The 23,579-nt window shown below is 37.5% G+C and overlaps 1 pseudogene; it reads right to left on the minus strand.

Annotated features, from left to right (window-relative positions):
* Window positions 1-201: 201 nt before the first annotated feature.
* LOC119804063 lies at window positions 202-1,631 on the minus strand (annotated as a pseudogene).
* Between the last annotated feature and the right edge of the window lie 21,948 nt (window positions 1,632-23,579).

Genomic DNA, 23,579 nt, shown 5'->3' on the forward strand with positions numbered 1-23,579 from the left:
GATTTTGAAAGAACTAAAACTGCCACACACACAAAGATGGTCCACAAACATTCTCCTCTCCTTTCTGAAGGTTTTACGATGAACTGTCATCATTAACGAGGCTTTTACTATTAAACTTTAGATGGCCAATTGAGACAAACAGTTCCGAGACACCCTTCCACCACTGACTAAGACCGGGGTGACAGGTGGTAGGGATGATACTCATTTAGCTTTCTGGGCAGACTTGGCCACTTTGCCAGCTGTGGGAGGATTCTTTTCCACAGCTTTGATGGCATCCACAGCAACTGTCTGTCTCATGTCACGAACAGTAAAATAACCCGATGGAGGACAGCCAGAGAAACTCTCAACACACAAGGGCTTGCCAGGGACTATATCAGCAATGGCTGCATCATCAGATTTCAAGAATTTAGGGCTATCTTCCAGCCTCTTACCAGAATAATGATCAATTTTTTTCTTTAAGCTCAGCAAACTGGCATGCTATGTGAGTTGTGACAGCCCACTACAGGAGAATAGCCAGTACTAATTTAACCTGGATGGTTCGGGATAATCACCTGAGCGGCGATGCCAGCTGCTTCCATTAGTGGGCCAATTTTGCCATCACCAGCAACAATACCATGTCTAACATCTTTGACAGATACATTCTTTACATCAAAGCCCACACCGTGCCCAGGAAGATCGTCACTCAAAACTTCATGGTGCATTTCGCATTTCAACAGCCTTTACTTCTGTTGTCATATTAACTGAATCAAAGGAAAAGACTATGCCAGTTTTTAAAACAACAGTCTACACTAACCCCCAGGAACAGTGCCCAAACGCCCAATTTTGTAGACATCCTGGAGGGACAGTTTCAGAGGCTTGCTGGTTGGACAAGTTGGTGGCCACATACAATCCAAAGCTTCCAGTAGTGTGGTCACACTGGCACTGACATCTTTGCTGGTGACTTTTAATTCCTCGAACCAGTTCCTATTAGCACTTGGCTCCAGCCTGTTTTCTCCCTTCTAAACAGAAATAGGTACAAAGGCTACTGTGTCAGAGCTGTAGCCAATTCTCTTAATGTGGGTGCTAACATCCTTAACAATTTCCTTGTATCTCTTCAGGCTGTAGGGTGGCTCCGTGGAATCCACTTTGTTGATGCCAACAATTTGATATTTCACACCCAGGGTGTAAGCCAGAAAGAAGGTCATGCTCACAGGTGTGCCCATTCTTGGAGATACCAGCTTCAAATTCACCAACACTGGCAGCAACAATCAGAACAGCACAGTCAACCTGAGATGAGCCTGTAATCATGTTTTTGATAAAGTTTCTGTGTCCTGGGGCATTAATAGTGGCCACATAGTATTTGCTGGTCTCAAATTTCTACAGGAAATGCCAATAGTGATTATTACACTCACATTCAGCTTTCAACTTGTTTAAGACCAAGGTAGACTTAAAGGAGCATATGAACAACCTCCTTTTCAAGCTTTTTGATGGTTTAGTTCTCAATTCCTCCACATTTGTAGATCAGGTAGCCAGTGGTGGTGAACTTGCCCAATTCTATTTTTAATGGCAAAAACATTGATATGAGTCTTCCTTTCCCATTTTGGCTTTGAATTAGCAAGTGTTTTCACACCTGTGTTATGGGGCAAACCCATTGCAAAAAAAAATCACTCTTTGCTAGTCATTTACTGTGTGATTATCTTTTATGCTCAAATAATCCTGTGATACTGGTATATTATTATTAACATTCCCATTTTGTAGAAACGTGAGAAAACACAGAGATGAAATCACTCAGGACACAGAGAAAATAGATGAAAAAGTGAGTTTTCTTCCAAGCGTAGTATCTATTGAATCTTTGCCTTTAGTAACCTAGCTTTGCTGTTCAAGTGTAAACTAAAATGTCAGTATGGGTCCACATGTGAAAACTGGCTGGGGGAAAGAAGCCATTATTCCTCTGTATTTTTTTAAACATGCCTTCTCCTTCCTGCTGGTTTCCTTTCTCTTATCCCTCTTGCCAGTGTTTACCCCTTGTAACTCCCATTTCTTTAACCTGGGAATGTTGACAGAGCTTCTCCACTACATGTCTATTTTTCCTAATCGAGTTGTCAAGAAGCAGAAATCAAGGTGCCACTTCACTGTGTTCTCCTGTGAAAGTTCCAGGGGAAATCTACTGCCATGTACATTCAGGTACTGGCAAAATCCAACGTCTCACCCAATGCAGGGTTGTCCTCTTGGCCTTGCTGGCTGTCAGCAAAGATTTACAGTCTTCATTGTTCATCCATCTATAGTAAAAGTCAAATAGATGAGATCTTCCTTACATAGAATTTTCTCATTCTTTGAATCTCTGATTTTTCTTGCTCAACCTCTGGAGCAAAATTTCTGACTCTCAGTGCTGTCAAATTAGCATTTGCAAAATGTCGCTGTCTCGGTGTCAATGAAACCATTATGAATAACTCAGACATGGGATCTGATTGCATGTCCAGAAAGTAGGTAGACTGTGTAGAAAAAGGAAGGGATGACTGACTGACCTCATCTTAAAATTTTGCTGACCAAACAGGTGAAACATTAAGACACTCTGACATTAAACATAATTATCTTAGATGACTGTGCATCATTCACATTGAATTGTTTACATTTTAATTGAATATTACACCAGTAGAGAAAAGTTAGATACCTTTATGTTAACACACACAGACACACAGACACACATACACACACACACACAGAGAGAGAGAGAGAGAGAGAGAGAGAGAGAGAGAGAGAGAGAGAGAGAGAGAGAGAGAGAGAAAGACATATTTTTATGAGCACGATAGGAAAAGTACGCTAAGGAAAAATATGAAAAGTTATGAAAGATCTAAATTAATGTGGAATAAACTAAACTCAAAAGCAGTCAGAATTTAAGGAAGGGAGTTGGCAAATTGAATAACGTTTTGGCTGTTTATTAGAAATGCACTGTTGATTTTGGAGAAAGAAGCTTTTGTAAGGTTAGCAGGGGTAACAGCAGCTTGTAGAGGACCAAGTAGTGACAGGGGAAAGAATCAGGAAGTATTAAGTCATTTTATGAAATGATTAGTGGCACAAAGAAAGGGATGTCTGAGCCAGGTTTTCTTTTGTGACTTATGTAAAACATTAGTGTTAAGATGAAATAAAGAAGAAAAGATTGTGAGTTGACAAGAGAAGCCAAAGCCATATGTCAAATGACATATTTTCGTGAAGAAATTCTGGCTTAGAAGAGAAAGCATTTGTTTAATCCCATCATCCCATGAATGATGGCACAGAGCAAAAGATAAAGGGCAAAAATGCCATCTGCATTCTCTTGCTTGACGTTTTTCCCTTTTGCTGTATTTCATCTTCTTAAGCAAAGGCAATTCCTGGCAAACACTCTCCATAAAAATTTGGAATACTAGGTAGATGCTTTCATGACAAAGTGTTTGGGGGCGTTCGTGGGTGAGACAGAGGGAATACTTCATCACCTGGAAGTGATCGGTGCTAGCATCTCTCTTGTCTGACTTGCAGACATTCATGCATTCGTCATTCATCCCATCTGAGCAGGAGGTCACCACGATGACACAACAATAACCACTAAGACTTTCAATTTCATCTCAAAGGAATTCTTCAGGCCAATGGAAGAGAAATATTTTAGAATGTGTTCATTCCCACCCTCTTTGGCAACCACGGACGTGCCCTGAGAGCAGCACCAAAAATTCCAATACAGAATATGTATTTTAACTTATTCTTAACAGTGTACAATAAACAGGTTATCCATGGCAATATTACATTAAGAGAAACACCACATCACTACGAAACAACAGAAAGTTCCAACATTTCTAAGCCTGTAAAGCATAGAAGGTATGTTTGTGAAACCAGAGAAGCAGAAAGCACTTCATAATCTGAAACTCAGCTCCTAACACCTCACCATCTATTTCCCTGTACCAGTTTATTTCACATTGTTTGAAAATTTTGGTTGAGTTTTTCATGTTTGTCTCAATTAGTTCTCTAAATGTTTTATACTAGGAATGTTATAAGGTTTATTGACTGTATGATTGCTTCTACTTTATATCTGGGCATTTGGTTTCATTTAAAATACATTTGAATGATCAATACAGGGTCAGTGTATTATAATTTATAAATGTCCAATGCAAGCAAAGAACCATTTAGGAACAAAGACTAAAAGACTGCAAACAATGTATAATTGATTTCCTTTAGCCATGTTCAGTAGTAATTGTTGATTCTCAAAAGATGAAGAGATCAGCACTCACTAAAAACTAAGGAACAAATAACTTCCAAAATTCTTGCCTGCATTCTACATAATGAGAAAGAAATCTCAGTACCATTCTGGCATTTCTTCAAATTAAGTCAGCAGTGAGGTAATATTCAGAACAACCAAAGATTAAATGTCGTTGGAAGCTTTAGCATTTCTCAGGATGTCCAGTCTTTGACTTCACTGTATAAGTTTTTCATTTTTGAAAACTACACAGTTATGTTGAAACATAATATAAAACTACAAAATAGTGTGTCAATGTTTTCAATACAAAAAAACTTGCTCTGAACTCAGCATTCTAGCCACAGGTGGCCTGACTGTGGTTATATTTGCCTTTCAGAGTCTCACACTGGGTACCGCTTCAGTCAGCTTGGTGCTGCCTTTACTGGCCTTGGTATCTGGGCACTGACTGAAACAGGTGCAGTTTGCCATCTACATTTGCTGACTGATCGAATGGACTTCTTTAGCATCCCACTAAACCTGAAGCATGTGGATCCGCTGAAAAAGACTTGGGTCTTGTGATATAAGGCACACACACACATCTTCCCTCCAGAACATCTTCCAAGCTGAAGACCTTTGAATGCAGGACATGAATATTAACATATTAAGCTGGTTAAGCACTTTTTACTTTTCGTATGTTTTAACGGAAGTCAGATAAAATGCAAATGTTACTTTTTTCGAGAAAACACTGTTTTATGTTGTTTTCAGGTCCATTTAGGGGATCCTGAGAACAAGTAGGCCCCAATTTTAGTACTGGCTCTTTCTTATCCCCTAGACCCATTTAATTGGACTAAGCTCTTCAAAAATAAACAGAAGCTCAGTGTTCCATTTTAGATGTTGATTCTCTTCCCTTTGCTAATGCATGTGGAATGTGATGTTTTTCTAATAAATAATTTTATATGAGCATGCATTCCATTCTGTGTTCTTAATCTTGGGGATGGTACCCCCTCAATCACATGAAATCCCAGTATTTTTTTGTCATTAGTATCAGGTCTCTCTAAATTGGTGCATCTATCAAGGATAAAGAAAGAAATAGAAACCACTGAGTATTTTAAGCAGGAAGACATTTGATACAGAGAGTTAAGCGCTTAGGGACCCATTATACGTGCTCAAAGAGCTAGTTGGTAGAAGGCATTGGGCCTCCTGGACCATCTCCATGAATAATACAGCTCTGAGCAGTCTCTCAGAGGAAGGAGTGCTACCAGGCCTATCCTTAAGGCAACACACTACCACAGTTTATACAAGCATAAATTTGAAGAAAGGAAATGGGAATAAACATGCAGAATAAATGCTCCACCACTCTACGGCTAGCCTGCAGTCATATACAAGAACACCCCAAATCAACAGTGCTTCAGTATTCCTATTAAATATATCCAATCAGCCAAACAAATTCTACATCAACTACCATGAAGGTACTCTAGCAAATCTTTATTGTTTTAACCTCCTCAATTAGGACAAAATGGAGATTTAATGTAGCTTTCCTAAGAAAATAGTGCCCGTGAATATTATAGAGTAACTCAGCACCAACGTACATGAAGTCAATTAAATATATTCAGTGGTAAAAATCTATAAATCTGGTCTTTATGATAGTAACTCTCATGAAACAAACAAAGCAGAATCATATTAGGTTATCAAATGGAAGTATTCTTTGTGGTCTTATATCTGATGGAAGATTAGAAATCTTGTTCATTTTCATCTACAAAAACCCAAAGAAGCAGCCAGGCGGTGGTGGCGCACGCCTTTAATCCCAGCACTCGGGAGGCAGAGGCAGGTGGATCTCTGTGAGTTCGAGACCAGCCTGGTCTATAAGAGCTAGCTCCAGGACAGGCTCTAAAGCTGCAGAGAAACCCTGTCTTGAAAAAACAAAAAACAAAACAAACAAACAAACAAAACAAAAACAAAAAAAACAAAAACAAAAAAACCCAAAGAAGCAACTCTTACCAAATATTTCTGTTCGTATTTGTACTACCAAGCATTAAAGTCTGGTCTTATCTCTGTCACATTAATTATGTTGGTTGACTTGACACTTTACTGTCTTTCAAGTGATTCATTTCTCAGGACTGTGCCCATTAAACCACGGGCAAAGAAGATGATGATTGCTCCTTCCCGGGTTTTCCATCAAATGCAGACAGTGACAGATCTTTTCAGAGAAAGGAGTTGAGGATCTCTCTGCACAACTAAGATAGAAAACATTATATCTGCGACACAATTATCATTAATGAAGTAGAAATGATCTAACGGGCTGTCAGGTATTTTTTATTCTGCATTTTTCTGAATATTGTACACACAACAAAAGAGCATAGATGAATTGTTCATTTGAAGGCATGAGCCTGGAAATCAGATTGAAACAGACAGTGGGAAACTCAGAAGTGGAGGGAAGAAACAATTAGCTTGTTTCTTAAAAAGGGGGCTACTCTAAAGACCATTTCTTAGCCCAGCTCAAAACCACAGAAGCAATGATTTATCAGTTTCTACTTTCATGAGAACTAGATTCCCCACCTTTACTCTTTGTGTGGGTTCTGCGAGCCTGCATGGCAAAGCCCTGGTGCACAGTTGTACTGATTTTATCCTAGATCTGATGCTTTCACCATGGAGTTAGAGATCTTCTTCCAGAAGACAAACCTAAACTTCACCACACTATTGTGTGTATTATCGTTATGTTATTGGAATTGATTTTGTGTGACCAATATATTGCAAGGACCTAGCTATAGCTACACATCTGTAGACAAAGCCTGTGACTTTATTAATTCTTTGAGAATTTCATACAAATTATTTTGGTCACATTGATCTCTCCTCTCAATTCCTCTAAGATCCACTTCCCAGTTCTGTGTCTTATTTTTAAAAAACCCATACTAATTACCACTATAATAGAAGTGGTTGCTCTCTCAGAATAGTATACGTCTCGGTATTGCCTCATCCTAAGGGTTCCAGACACCCAAGACCATAAAGTCTTAGTTAAATACCAAGAGTGTATAACTTAAGTGATGAAGCTTGAAGATATTTTGCATGAATAGGAACATAAAATCATATCCTGCATTTGTGTAATTTCTGGAAGAATTAATAAGTTGTTTCTGCAGGATACATGGGCCTATCATTTGGATGTAGTATGCTATAGCATTAACCATCACAAGTGTAATGATCTCCACTTGCGATATATGATCTGGGCAAATAACCAACTACATTCCTTTGATCAGAGAAGAACAGAGGCAAAACTAAGGAGCTGAGTTTGATTTTGAAATGATGTATTTCTGTGTTCTATATACCTGAAGCTGGAAGAGATGCTGTTCATATTTTGAATAGAGCAGTCTCTAAAACAATGACTGAGGCAAGGAGTATTTGAATTGAACACAGAAACACAAATGTTACATTCCTGCTTTCTTCCAAAATAAAATAATAACATCCCTGACAGTGAACATCCTGGTTCTACCAAAAGGTTTTAACCAAAGACATCTGCTTTCTGTCATTTTTCAGAATTATATGATGCCCATCCTAGAAGGCCTTCTCAGAAAGACCAGAAATTTAGACGCTAAACACAAATGAGCAGTTACAGAAAAATGTTTAGAAGATAGATTTCTGAGATTAAAAGAATGATACTAAAAAGACTGGAATTTCCAGTGCCTTTGAACAGTCACTCTGCTTTGAAAGCAAATGTTCTGATATTTGACATTAGAAAGGAAGAAAGGAGAAGGAAGAGAAAAACAAAAGAGTCACTGTGAGGACAGAATTCAGACCCTACAGAGTATAGAAAGGAGAGGAATGGGGGAAGGGAAGGAGAGATGAAGGAATTGGGGAAGTATATATAGCCATTCTTGTTGGAAAAGGGACCAAATCCTATTTTTCTGTCTCACAAATATGGACAAGAATGTGTTCTTTTATACTTTCTGAATGATTTACATCCAATTTAGAAAGGAGTGTCTACTGCTTGGACTGTATAGAAATGTTCAGTGAAAGAATATGTTGTTGTTACTACAGACTCTTTTTCTATTTTTTTTAACTGAAAATGAAATGAATGAAAGGAAATGAAAATATAATATATTCTGATTATGTTTTTCCTTTCCCCATTTTCTTCTATATCCTCCCTTTTTCCCATCCACAAATTTCCATGTCCTACATGTATCTCTCCCTCATTAGAATATAAAAAAGCATCTAAAAATGTAAAGGTAAAATAAATTAAATTTAAAAAGGAAAATAAAAACAACAACAAAGCAACAAACAGAAAAAAAAACATAAAAAAAGCACAGGACACACATACAGAGAATGAGACACATGCATTTCCACATGCAAAAAACAAAACAAAACAAAAAAGCATTGAAAACAAAAGTAGAAATTATATATGCATATAAATGTACATATAAAAATCTTTGCATATATAAACATATACACATCATGTAATATATATATTACATCATGTAATATATATATATATCCACCCTGACAAAAGACCATGAGGCCAAAAACCTTCAAAAATACTTTGTAATTTGTTTTGTGTTGATAATCCACTGTTGGCCATGGGGCCTGTCCTTGTACGGTTTGTATGCCCAGTGAGACTTTGGTTTTCCTTTGCAAGCACTTGTCAATTGGATGTAGCGTCTGAGTTGGGGACTGGAACTTACGTCCACTTCCTGTGGCCCAGACTTGCAGGCTCTGTGCCTTGGTCTCTGTGAGTTAACATGTGCGTCAGTACTGGTGCATTTAGACGGTCCTGTTTTCTTGGTGTCCTCCATCCTCTCTGGCTCTTACAAGTTCTGTCTCCTATTCCACAGATGTCTCTGAGCCCTGAGGAGAGGAATTTGATGGTGACATCCAATTTAGGGCTGAGTGTCCCAAGGCCGTGTCTCTTTGTTTGCTGACATTTGCTGCAGGAAGAAACTTCTTTGATGATGGCTGATCTGTTTTTTTTTTTTTTTTTTTTTTTTTTTTTCTTACTTACATTATATTCCAGCTCTCTCTGGTTTCATTATAGAAAGAGAATAATGTGCTTATCTACTTTTTGCAGACACAGAAAGTCCCAGGTGCATTATCTAAAATAGACTGGAAATGGGAAAAAAAAGACACTGGACCATGTAAAGAACCGAATATTACTATGAATTATTTTAATTCTACTAGTGATTTTTAGATTACTATTCAGGAGAGGAAAAATTTCATCTAGTTATAGCTGCCATTGCTACTATTTGGATGCCATTGTCAATGCCTCTTTTTTTTCATGTGGTTGCTGGGAATTGAACTCAGGACCTTTGGAAGAGCAGGCAATGCTCTTAACCTCTGAGCCATCTCTCTAGCCCCGTCAATGCCTCTTAGTATTTTGTGAACACCTCTTAATATTCCATTTTGTTCTTGAATTCTGCAACAGCTATTCTTATTTACATTGTTTTTGGATGATTTATTCTTCCTGTCGCTTGGCTCAGATTTCTTTCTGTTACATTTTTTCAGCTTGAATTTGCAAAAGAGTACCTTTCAGAGTTGGGAAACAATCAGGAGATCATTCTGCCTCTTGTCTCCTAAGTGGAGTAGTCTACAGTGTAAAGTTGCTATATCAAATCACTCCCAAACGCACAGGGTTTAGGCTAAATATGTAGATAAAAGGAGTCAGGAAGCTGCACAGCTAATAGCTGTATGTTTAATTTACTGCATGAGAAGCAAACAATTTTTATACCTCACTAAACATTTTTGATAGTGAATATGTGGTATTTATGTACTAATCAAGTCTCCAAAATATCTGGGTGCCAAGTGGGTATCTGACAATTTTATTAGGAAAAATTTGCCTGGTGTTAGTAAAGCACTTAGATCCAGAATACCACCTCCCACTTCGGAAAATAATCCTAAAGAGAGGCTAGTCAGATTACCCACACTTTCTGCAAATTGGCTACAAATCTACCCTTACAACAAGTCTTGTAATATTTGGTGACTTTTATGATGGCACACTGAAGTCAAGGAAACTGTTAGTTACTCATGTGTGATAAAGGCTTCTTAGCTGATCCAGAACAGCCAGTTGCTGTTGGGTATGCTCTTGAACCCTGTAAAGATTTGTCACTCGTATTGGTTTAATAAAATGCTGATATCCCAGTAACCAGGAAGGAAGTATAGGCAGGGTGACCAGAAAAGGAGAATTCTGAGATGAGGAAAGGCTCAGACTGTGGTCATCATCCAGATGCAGAAGAACAAGATGAGAATGCTGCGCTGAGTAAGGTACAAGACACATGGCTAAAAATAGATAAGAATTATAGGTTAATTGAAGTTATAAGAGCTAGTTAATAATAAGCCTGACCTAATAGGACAAACATTTTTTGTAATTAACATAGTTTTATGTAACTATTCGGGTTTGGGTGGCCAGGGAACAAAATTGCAGTCTCTGCCTACAGTCAGTAGCAGAGTTCCCAGAACATTCTCTTCCAGAGTTCTAAATACAAGAACTACTGACCTGATGAAGCTAGAAGAGACCACTTTCTTAGACCAGAAATATACTCAGCAACCCAAGGGATGCAACGTCTGAATGTGAAGACTTGATTTTCTAATTCAATCACGTTGACTCTGATTTCTTTGTACAATACAGTATTCCACTTTTTTTATACTCACATCTTGGTCTTTCCGGTGATCAGTGCCTATCATGAGGCCTTTCAAGGTTCCATCAAGAGGCTCCATGCAAGAATATCACCCTCCAAATTCTAAGGAGGCAGAGGCAGGCGGATCTCTGTGAGTACGAGACCAGCCTGGTCTACAAGAGCTAGCTCCAGGACAGGCTCTAAAGCCGCAGAGAAACCCTGTCTCGAAAAAACAAAAACAAACAAACAAACAAAAAAAAAAAAAAAAAAAAAACCAAAAAAAAACAAAAAACAAACAAACAAAAAAAAAAAACAAATTCTAAGGGATTTAGAAGCCTTACATCTGGAACCAGAGTCAAAGGTAATTATTAGAACGAAAGACAACCTTGAAACCCCTATTATACATATCAGCATAAACTCAGAAGACTATGTATAAGGAAGTAGGTCTCACATACATATACACAAATCACACAAACATACACACACAGAGGCATGTACACATGAAAACACATATTTATACAAACACTCAGGTTATTATTGTTATTATTATAATTATTTATTATTCTCTCCTCTCTTTCTAGCATCCTATACTTTTGTAGAAATAGAAGAAGCTAAGAAGCAGAGAAAGAGAAAGAGAGAAGGATTCTATGTCCCATTTCATAGCCACTTTGATAGAACATGTATGAATTCTCCAACTACTTACTTTGTGGTCTACCATGTCACCCGAACATGCACAGCCTACCTTATTTATCATTCATCTTGATATACTGATTTGGATTATTTTCTAGATTAGGTCACCCAGAAAGAATGTATAGAGTCAGTTGATAAAAATAACTAAAATATTGCATGTACCTCATTCATATTGTGCCTGCAAAAACTCTTTCATCAAGATTCCACCGAGTGACTAATATATTCCAGAGAGGACTGTGAAAGACACTTTAGTATCTTAACACAGTTACACACCACAAAGCAATGCATGTCTCAGAATGTGCCCTTCAGCAGCAAAACTAGAATTAACCCTGAACTGCGGAGTGACTATATTTTATTTTCAAAATTAAAATGATAAAGCAAATGCAATCATCTCCTTCCTTCCTCAGATACAAATTTTCTGCTTTTTCAGATATTTCCATGTTTGTGTGTGTGTGTGTGTGTGTGTGTGTGTGATTTTATAAGTCTAAATGGATATCGTATGGATAAATTATAAACAGGTACACAGGTCTTCGGTATATACAACAAGGACATTATTTTTGTCACACAGTGATGCCATACCAGTTTTGTAGGACAGCAGCAACTTCCAAGAGCATGCTGATAGTTTCACTAAGAAATTCATGACATCAGTGTTGTGGGGGTTAAAAGCCTTCTAATTGAGGTGCTAGGAGCATCAATCAGTTCAGTCTTGAGGTCTCTATTTCTAAGGTCTTTATTGCCTAAGCCTGGCTGCATTTCTGGTGATTTCTGACATTCCCTGGCTCGAGATGTGTCATGTCTGTCTCAGAATTTATGGTCCTTTGCCTTTCAACTTAGTGCATGTTTCCAGTACCCCCTTTTTGACAACTCCAAATCTCATATTGGCTTAGAGACCACTTAAGACTTTATTAAGATGTTGCTACTTCTAAAACAGATAATATCTCTAAAAAGGTATATTATTAGACATACAAAAGTGTGGATCTGAGGAAGGGGAGACCTGAGTGGCTGTATGAAGAACAGAATCAGAGGAAGGATTCATCAGAAGATTGTGGTTATGACCGGGATTTTCCACTTTAATTTCAGAAAGGCTCCTGGCCAATATCACATCTAAGATGAGCCCCTACAACATACCATGCTTTCCATCCCAGAACAGTGTCTTCTTCTAATAGTCTACATTTCCTAATTTTATCCACATGCTTTTGTCTATAGTATGAAGACAAATTAGGAAGCGGAAGACGGATCTGAAATCCATCCTTTTGCTCCAAGGCTTTGCAGTTTGCCAAGAATTCTCCACAGTAATTCAGAAATTTCAGAGCGACACTGGAGTATTGCATATCTTCTCATTCCATGTTTATAAGGCTGTATTAGAAGGAACAACCCAGACACGGTCCTGAAATGCGCAGTGTCTGGGAACACAAATTGAGTAGGCATAGAATAAACAGACTCAAGATGGCAAAAACACCGACTCTGAACTGGCAGTGTGAGTACTGCCATCATCTACTCAAGGTTATTCATTCCACGTGCTGCTTCAGCTAACACAACCCACTCCGACAACAGGAATGCATGGGCTTACCATCAGATAATGGTGTGCTGTGTCGTTCAATTAGCCACTCCATAAATGCCTGTAACAATTTGAAAATTGAGAAACTTACATTTCTTTTATGAGTCTGTACTATCCTTTTTAGTGTTGAATTTGTACATTTTAATGTTGACAGAACCACAGATCCAAGAGTTTCTTGAGCACATGATTCTTTCAATACAGTAATACTAGGATTCAGAATGATATAGGAATAGAGAAAGTATCTCTCCTCGTGCCTGGTTATATGCCCTCTAATACATATTAAACTAAACAAAGGGAGGTCAGAAGGGAAATGGAAATTCAGCTTTAACAACAAAGGTCCAATTCCACTGTTCCAAAAATTCCAATAATAAAGTTTATCAATTTGTTTTCCAGTATTTTCTCTTGTTTTGACACAGGAACTCTTTGTCATCTTCTGTAAGGCATATAGATATAATTTTGTAAGTTTATCTGTACACATAGAATACAACAATAATACCACCTTCTGCAAATTAGAAGATAGTTAATTTTACTTAAAAACTAGTTATATTTATACCTTGACAATCAACGATCATGAAAATTAAGTATCTTAAAATATTTTGTCATGGATAAAGAAAAATTGAGAAATGGAAGGACCATAAAATGTGTCTGGAGGACTCAATGCTCTCTGCGAAAAAAAATTGACCAATAAGATTTAAATAAATTGTGCAAGATCCTACAACTTTTAAGGGTTCTAACTAAGTCTAAAAGTCAATTTTCACCATGTGGGAGTGTCACTAAATGTCACTACATACCTTTTTGGGTATCTTTGGCCACTTTAGTAGTTTTTCAGCTTCCAGTATTAATTTGTTGTGCCAGCATGTTTCCACTGATGTACATCATGCCCTCTATGCAAAAAGGCTGGCAAAACTTTTCACAATAGTCTGTGTGTAGACACTGTCCATCTTCAGGTTTCATCTTGAATATAATGAAAACATTTTCTAATAACTTCTTGTACTAATGCACCTTACAGTTCACTATGAAAGTGGGAGAACACCATATATAGGATTTACAATAATATCTGTGTAGTAGATGATGTCAGTTACATAACTGGTACTACGCCATGAAAAAAAAATGGGATACCTGACCAGCTAAGATGCATTTAAAAGTGAAAAAAATTTAAAATATTTTTCTTCTTTTAATAGTTATGTGTCTGTGTGGGGGACACATTGTGTATTCTTTTATGTGAGAGTGTGTAAGTGGGCCAAGAGCAACTCCGTGTGTCATCCTCAGGAACACCATGCACATCCTTTAAATGAGGTTTTAATTTAGCCTGGTGCTCACTAATTGGGATAGACTGGTTGGTCAGCAAGTCTCAGGTATCCTCCTGTCTCCACCTCCCAAACACTGTAATTACAAATGAATATTACCATATCTGACAATTTCTGGGAAATCTGAGTGCTGCATTCAGGTCCTCGTGCTTATGAGATAAGCACTATACCAACTGAGCACACCTGTGGCAGCACACCTGTGGGTGGATCTGTGAGTCCATCTCTAGCAAGGAACTGAGGGAAGATCTCATACTCATGCAGAAATTCACAATTAAAACAAAGGGTCATTGATAACAAAACAAAAGAACCCACATTCAACATGTGGTATGTATTGGATAGTTTCATGTCAACTTGACACAAGCTACATCATCTGAGAGAAGGGAACTTCAATTAGGAAAATTCCTCTATAAAATCAGGCTGAAAACAAGCTTTTAGTGAATTTTCTTAAATTGTGATTGATGGGGAGGGTCGTTGTCATTCTGGACTGGTAGTCTATCCTGGGTTCTATGAGAAGGCAGGCTGAGCAAGTCATGGGGAGAAAGTCAGTAAGCAGCACTCCTTCATGGCCTCTGCATCAGCTTCTACCTCCAGCTTCATGCCCTCTGTAAATTCCTGCCCTCGATGCTTTTGATGATGAACTAGTATTTGGAACTATGAGTAATATAAACCCTTTCCTCCCCAAGTTGCTTTTGGTCATGATATTTCATCACAGCAATAGTAACCCCAACTCAGACAAAAGACAAGTTTTAGTATATATTAAGAGAAAAATTCATTTTTTTTGCATTTTCTATATCTAAACTAAAATCAGATTGAAGACTGGGAGTGTTATTTTCTATATAAAATATGTAAATGTGACAAAAAATAAGCTATTGGTCCAGATTGATGGAAAATTATAAAAGGTAGAATAGGCCAACAATGAGTATGAGGATATTGAGGTGTTGCTCTGAGTGAGTCTCTGTGCTCTGCTTGCATGTCAGACTGTTGAATTCCACTTTGAATTTCCTCCAACTAGCAATATATCTTTTTCTCCATCTGTATAAATATGGGCTGTTAAATTCTAAGCATTTTCCTTCCTCTGACATGCCTTGAATTAATAAAAGTATCTTGAATTTGAAATTCATGGGCATCAATAGACAGTTTTTATTTTCCTGAAGAGTGTGCTGTGGGAGTAGCCAATAGTTTACTTAACTAGGATACCCTATCATTGACGTCAGATGGGTTGTTGAGAGTCTTTGGCATGCACTAATTGTTATAATGCTGAGAATTATCTATGTACAGTCATGATGTAGAATGGGATGGACCCATCGATACAAGACAAGTGTCAAATCTTTAAAATATGGAGAAAATGTATGTATTAGGCACAAAGTCAAGAATAATCAGGCTATAATTCACAACCCCAGAGGAGGTAGGTAAAAAGAAGTACCCTAATAGGGTCCTCTTGGAGGAACCCAGAACATTCATGGAGGACCCCAGGAAGGGGAAATAGTTAATATCTCTTGAGTAAGCGGGGAGGGGGATGGAGGAACAAGATGACCTACTTGGAGAAGGGATGGAGAAGGAGAACAATGAAATAGACATATTGATAGAGCAAGTCATTATTGGGATAGGGAGAAACTTGATATTAAGTAAATTCCCAGGAATCCACAAGGATGACCCCTGCTAAGACACATATCATTAGTGGAGAGGGTGCCTGAACTGGCCTTCTCCTGTAATCAGATTCATGACTACGCTAATTGTGATCATAGAACCTACATCCAGTAACTGATAGAAGCAGATGCAGTGACCTACAACCAAGCACTGGGCTGAGCTCCTGTAGTTCAGTTAAAGAGAGGGAGGAGGTATCATATGTGTAAGGAGGGTGCAGGGGACAAGAACATGATGGAGAAAACCACAGAGACAGGTGACCTAAGCTAGTAGTGCTCGTGGACTCTGAACTGAGAGCCTGCGTGGGACCAAACTTGGTCCTTTGAATGTAAATGACAGTTGTGTGACTTCATCTGTTTGTGCTGTTTCTGGCAATAGGACCGGAACTTATCCTGGATACATGAACTGGCTTTTTGGAACCCATTCCCTATGATGGGATACCTTGCTCAACCTTGATGGAGTAGGGAGGGCTTTGGTCCTGCTTCAACTTGGTATGCCAGACTTTGTCGATGCCCCAAGGGAGGCCTTGTTCCCTGTGAGGAATGGATGGGGGTTGGGATGGAAGGAGGTCAGGGGCAGGTGAAGGAGATGGAGAGAAAACTGGGGTTGGTTTGTAAAGTAAAAACCAATTTTAATTAAAAAAATAAAAAAGATATGAAGAAAATGTTAATAGAAACTATGATGTTGAATCACTATTTCTATAAACTCTTGGTGCATTTCAGAGTAAGCACATCAGTTTCATATTTGTTTATAATAAATAAATAGAGTATTAAACAGGAAAGTGAGACACTTTGCTGGCACCGCTAAGGACTCTAACCTTATGAATTCTAAGATGAGAGAAGGAAAAACTGGACTAGCAGTGGGCGTTATGGAAATTTACCACTTTGAATTAGAATCCAAGGACCTTGAGATTCAGGATTTGCTAAAACTTCTGAGTTAAATGATTTACTTGTCTTTTTAAATAAATACCCTTTTATTTGATGATCATATAAATGCTTCTAAGTGCTTTGCAGGATGTTCATTTATTTCTCTAGGACTTGTTTCAAGTTACATTGCGGAGCATCAGACACTCAAATAGGGCTAAATCTCATCTGGGAGCCCTAAGACCAGGCAGGATTGGAGACCCTGAACTAGATGTTAAGGTAGTAGTGGATGAACGTAGGCATCAGGAAGGATCAACAATTTGCAAAGGTGTTGTTTGTTCACAAGCTTGAAGAAGCACAAAAGCAGATGAGGAAATTTAGAAATAGAGTTTCTCACCCATGACAAGATTTAATATCCTGCCATGTTTCTGGAAAAATCGCGATGAGTTTATGGTTTAACATTTGGAAGTAGGGAAATGAAGTCAGATGTTTCTGCTTCTCTTCTCTCTCTTTCAATTGGAAAGACCAACACTCCCACTGGCAATAGGACTTTTCCTTTATTTTGGAGACAAGATCTATTCACATGGCCTACACTCGCCTCAGGTTTGTGGCACTCCCATAGCAAGCTCCTAGGTCTTGTAATTTAAAACCATTCATCACCGATCTTGGCTTACAACACAATTTTTAGAACAATCAATTAGCCGCAATCAAAGGATAACCAAACAGTCTGAAATCAAAGGAAGAACAGACATGTTCCTACTAATCCAACTCCAGGATACCTGTGCAAAGATAAATCAGCTTAATTTACAATAAATCACTGAGGATGAAGAGTGGATTGGAAAATTGTAGGTGATGCCTCAGGATATGAACATGTGTGTGGTTTGAACCCATTCACTGTCAGGAGCTCAGTTGTGAAGGTGGATTCTGAGTTGTCAGAGCGGGCAGTCAGTTAAAGCCCCAGGCCTGGAATGCAGTAAAATCGAGGCAAAGCCTTTAATCGCCTGCCACAGGGGTATGAACTGCCTTGATAGAAAGAAAGAGCTCTGAAAGTTGCAGTGGAAGAAATGCAACAGGGATTGTCTCTGCTTTCTTTGGTTTCAGGAACTGGCTTAGGCCATCACAAGAAATGATCAAACTAAAAGCAAATACACATGTAAAAAAACGATTAAATTGGTCATGGAATAAAAACATTGTCACAAAGAGGATTAGAGCACATTTTAAACTCTAAATAATTTAAATTAAATATTCTGAAACCTGTTGGCTGCAGCCTGTGTCTAGAGATGTTTATATATCCAAGTCAGGCAATATCTTAATGGCAATAAGCTTCCAGTTTGAAAAGAGACAAAAGAAGAGATTTAAAGGAATGCAAAGGAAGCTTAAGGGGGACCAAAATTGAACAATAAGTTAACAAAAGTAAATTAACTTTAAAAAAATGAGACTGATCAGTGAAACTCACAGTGGCCCACAAAGAATCCTTGTTATTCTTTCAGTTCCCAAACATGCAAGTGAAAAACTCAGGGCTTGTGGATCGATATTTCACACTAATATATTGATCATGGGTGAAACAACTCAAGCAAAACTCACTAAGCCTTCCATCTTCCTTCTTCTAGGTAAGAAACCAAATTAAATTCAACATCTCAGGGTAAACTGAGTGACAGAGGAGCTCTACTCTCTCAAGTTGAGCTGGTCCAGGTGCAAATGAAGCCAATTCAGGCATGTTGACTTTGTCTGATACGCCCCTAGAAAGTTAGCTGGGGAATGGTTGATGACATTGGACCCCTGAATTCTGACAATGTGGAAGTCACAGTGGCAAATTCTGAGTGAGAGCAGGAGGCTTCCATGGAAATTGACGTGTGTCCTGAAGCACACAGCAATGCCAGGCATTAGCTTCAAACAGCCAACCAGAAGGAAAAACCAAATCAACACATGTTCTGCAAAGGAGATTTTTAGATACTTTGTTCTTTATTAGGTTGATGTTTCTTACAATAGAGACAGAATGAGAGCAGAAAAGAAAGTCCACTGTTCAGCTCTTCTGATGACACTTTGTAAATTCAACCCGAACCGCAAATGATACCCAGCCTTGTTAATCCTCTGTTAAATCATGCTTACCTTCTTATGTTTGCTTTTGCTAGTGTAAATGTTGTTCTATTCTAAATTACAGTTTAATGGATACTGTTACATATTCATTAGAAACAATATTATTGTACTCATTAAGCTTGTTGAACTCATTAATACTAATAAGGCTTTTATGTATGATTTTTTTCCCCTGCCTTTCAAAACAGGGTTTTTCTGAAGCTTTGGGGCTTATTCTGAAACTAGCTCTTGTAGACAAGACTGTCCTTGAACTCACAGAGATCCACCTGCCTCTGCTTCCCAACTTTTGTCTACTATATTATTTTTTCCTAGAGTAACATTAGTGAGATTATATTAATTGTTCCTGTTTATAGTGATATTTTATTTGCATCTAACAAATAATGCTTGCCTGAAGATCAGAGTGCAAAGCTAGCCACCCTAGTCAGCCATACAGGCCACGCAGTGGTGGCACACACCTTTTTTTTTTTTTTTTTTTTTTTTTTTTTTTGGTTTTTCGAGACAGGGTTTCTCTGTGGCTTTGGAGCCTGTCCTGGAACTAGCTCTTGTAGACCAGGCTGGTCTCGAACTCACAGAGATCCGCCTGCCTCTGCCTCCCGAGTGCTGGGATTAAAGGCATGCGCCACCACCGCCCGGCGGTGGCACACACCTTTAATTCCGGCAGCCAGACTAGTTAGCCATAGAGGCTGGGGAGTGGGTGAACGCCTTTAATTCTAGCGCTAGAGAGGAATACAAGGGAGAATGAGACAGGAACTCACCCTCTTTCAGTCTGAAGATTTCACAGTGATAAGAGCTCTGTATTGGTTGGCTGCTTTGCTTCTCTTTGCTTTCTCTTCTCTTTCATCTTTCCCCACTAATATCTGACTCCGGGGTTTTATTATTAATACCAACTAGAATTCATGCTACATCTGTTCATATGTGGGTTTATGTGGTGTATGTGTTTTCATATTCATGCATGTGTACATTCACTCATGTGGGCATGCATGTAAAGGCCATAGGTTGAAGTCAGCTATTATTCTTGTTTGTTTTCCATCTTACATTTCAGACATTGTCTCTCACTAAAGCTTGAACTCAACAATTTACTATACTAGCTGGACAGAAAGTTTGAGGATCCTTTTTGCTCTGAGTTCCCAGAAATAATGTGAGACACCCACACCACATTGTCTGGATTTTACATGGTTACTTGGGAATCTCAAGTCACGTCTTCATAATTACATTGCAAGCACTTTACCTGTGGAGCTTTTCCTCCCACTGCCTCGATTTTCACTTCTTTAAAAGGATCTTAAAGAATTGGGGCTGAAACTCACTCGCAGAATATTTGGTATGCATGCATGAGAACCTACACTCAATCAGCAGTACTGTCAAAAAGAAAAAAACATCACTTTTATTTTAATAGAGTAGTATCCTAATTTCATATTAGTCCTTGAATGCAAGTTATCTAGTTGGATACTCACTTTAGATGTGTGGTATTATCTTAAACAATCTGACTTACAATTTTTTATAAATTCTGATACAATTTTTTCACTTTATGACTTATAATTAAACTTCCTTTAGTTCAATATTAAACATTGTTTTCTCATTTTATAGTTTTTCCAACTATGTATATTAAATAGCAATTACCTTTGCCATAATGGATATATATTCCATTCCATTTTCCTGATCTTAAGTTTATATTATCATTCTTTAACATCATAAATTTCTTCAAGAAAATCCTTTGCAAAATATACAAATGTCCTCCCATTATACCAGGTATTTTTCTATACTCTTTTTGGAAGAACTACTATTCCAGATCTCCAGCTATATTACAGAATTATAGCAACAAGATCACCACCGTATTAGCAGAAAAACAGACATATAGACCAATGGCACAAAATAGAAGACGCAAAGCATAATACTTGGAACTACAGCCATATTTACCAAAGATGCCCAAAACACACATTGGAAAGAAGACAGCATCTTCAACAAATGGTGTTGAAGAAACTGAATGCCTTTCTACAGAAAAATGAAATTAGACCCTCGTCTATAGCCATGCACAAAAAATCAACGACTAATGGTTCAAACACCTCAAAATGAAACCTGATACACTAGAGCAGTGGTTCTAAACCTCCTTAATGCTGTGACCCTTTAATGCAGTCACTGATGTTGTGGGGACCCCCAACCATTAAATTATTTTCACTATTATTTTATAACTATACTTTTGCTACTGTTATGAATCATAATGAAAATATTTTTGAGATAGAGATATGATACATTCTGAGCATTTCTGCTCTCTCCGCTCCTTTCAGCTAACACCCTCCTCTACTCTCCCCCAGATCCACTCCTTCCAAGAGACAACCAAGTAGGAATAAAAGATACAATAAGACAACGTAAAAGCCTTCATATTGACATTGGACATTGCAACCCAGTAAGAGGGAAAGAATCCGAAGAGGGGAAAAATGAGTCAGGGAAACACCTGCTCCCACTGTTAGGAGTACCCAATCTTAATTTTATTCTCATGGAAAATCTTCTTCTTCTTCTTCTTCTTCTTCTTCTTCTTCTTCTTCTTCTTCTTCTTCTTCTTCTTCTTCTTCTTCTTCTTCTTCTTCCTCTTCTCCTCCTCCTCCTCCTCCTCCTCCTCCTCCTTCTCCTTCTTCTCCTCCTCCTCCTTCTTCTTCTTTTCCTCCTTCTTTTCCTCCTCTTCCCATCTTACTCCCTCTCTTCTCTCACTGTCTTCCATCCCCTCTTCTTTCTTTCCTATCAATATTTAAGGATGTATCTGTTCACTTGTCTATGTAACTATATATATTTACATATATCGTCTCTATATCTTTTTCCACACTTAAAAATTATTGAGGCACATAAAAACTTTACTCATTGAAATATATTAGCATTAACTATATCACAAAGTTAGAATGATAAACTATTTATCATTAGATGTAATTAATGTTAAAGTAGCACATTTGCAAACCTATAAACGTAAGTAAAAATGCTTTTAAAATGTATTTTATTAAAATGGCAGCAATTTAAAGACACTAGAAATTCACAGTAAAAATGGAATTTTACAAATTTCTTTATTTTCTACAATAGTAGAAAAAGGAATTATTTGGTTTCCTTAAATTAAAGTTTATTGCCATTTCTGCTGGAGTGTATGAATAAATCTCTAACTGGTTATTTGGTTTGTTTCCAATACTTTGCTATTACAGAAAATGTTGTAAAATATCTTAGGCTAAGCCACACACAAAAAAATTCTTCCCTTATTGATTGGATCAATCTCATCAACCTTCTCAAGTTTGGCTGGGTGACAAGGACTATTGAATGTGTGAGTTTATATAGAATATATACTTATAATTGGTAGAAGGTGATAGAGAATATGCAATCTTTTAAGGGTTTGTACCATTTGTACCAATTGTAACACTACCAGCAAACTAAATTGTTGCATACTTATAACAACCTTACATTAACCATGTATCTCAATTATTTACCACATAGTGAATATGAGGAAGTATCACAGAAGCATTCATTCGCATTACTTAATTATCATATAGGTGAGCAGTTCAGTTGACCTAATGGATACCTGTAATTGAATCAACCTGCTCTTATTTTCTTTACAATATATTTTATTATATTTCTTCTCATTTAAAAAAATAAATAATTTAATGAATATATGCTATATTGTAAAATGCTTTTCTTGGGTAAGGTATGAACAGTAAACCAATTTCTAATATATTTTGCACTTACATTCTGATGTAAAATTACAAATAAGCACCTGAACACTCATGCATTTTGCCAAGATAAAATGTGTTAATAATTGTTATGGGCTATTTATACTATTTGATTTTAATTTTTAAGTATATTTTGCATAATATTCTAAAGTCATAGACTAACAATATTTATTGTTTAGAATATTATCCTTTGTTCATGACAGAAATCTATTACGATCAGAATCTGCTGATTGAAGGGTTAGTCCTGCCATCTGCACTGAACTCTAACAATTAGCAATTGTTGTCTTTGTCAGCCATTAACTAAAATGTTAGGTGTATTAAATATCAAACTAAGTGCTTCAGAACAATAAAATAGATACACAAAATCTGGCTCTGACTTTTCTATCTTCTGGGCATTTTCACAGCCTCGAATTCTTTTCTTTACAAAATTGGTCTTATAATCCCTTTATTTAGTCTACTTTGAGGAACATGCTGTTCTTTAATAATTACATTTTAATACCTACAGCTTTCTTAAAACACTCTAAGTATCTGTGTATTATTTCCCACTCGAAAGAACTGAGTAGACTGCATCCTCGGGAACTTATTTGAACACATATACGGCATTGTTTGGTCCATCTAAGAACTTGCTGCCTGGTTGATTTTCTGAACTGTACATAGGAAGGGCATTTTAAAACAGTTCTGTACAGAACTTGCTTTAAGTTATTGCCTTCACCTTGTAACATTAGGTTTATTCTTTTCAATTAAGAGAAAGAATCCTTACTCATTAAAGGACACTTTAGTTTCTTTTTTATGTATAATTAGATAGAGTTATTATGCATAATACTATGAGAAAAAGCTGCAAAGAACAGAAAGCGGGTGCTGGGGAAACATTCTAGAGCGTTTGTGTGCTGTTCGCTGGGTAAGTTGGAGGAAATTGTCAGAAGGTGGCTGAGGAATCAGGAATCACACA

This window comes from Arvicola amphibius, chromosome 18 (genome assembly GCF_903992535.2).
Source record: "Arvicola amphibius chromosome 18, mArvAmp1.2, whole genome shotgun sequence".
Taxonomy (NCBI): Eukaryota; Metazoa; Chordata; class Mammalia; order Rodentia; family Cricetidae; genus Arvicola; species Arvicola amphibius.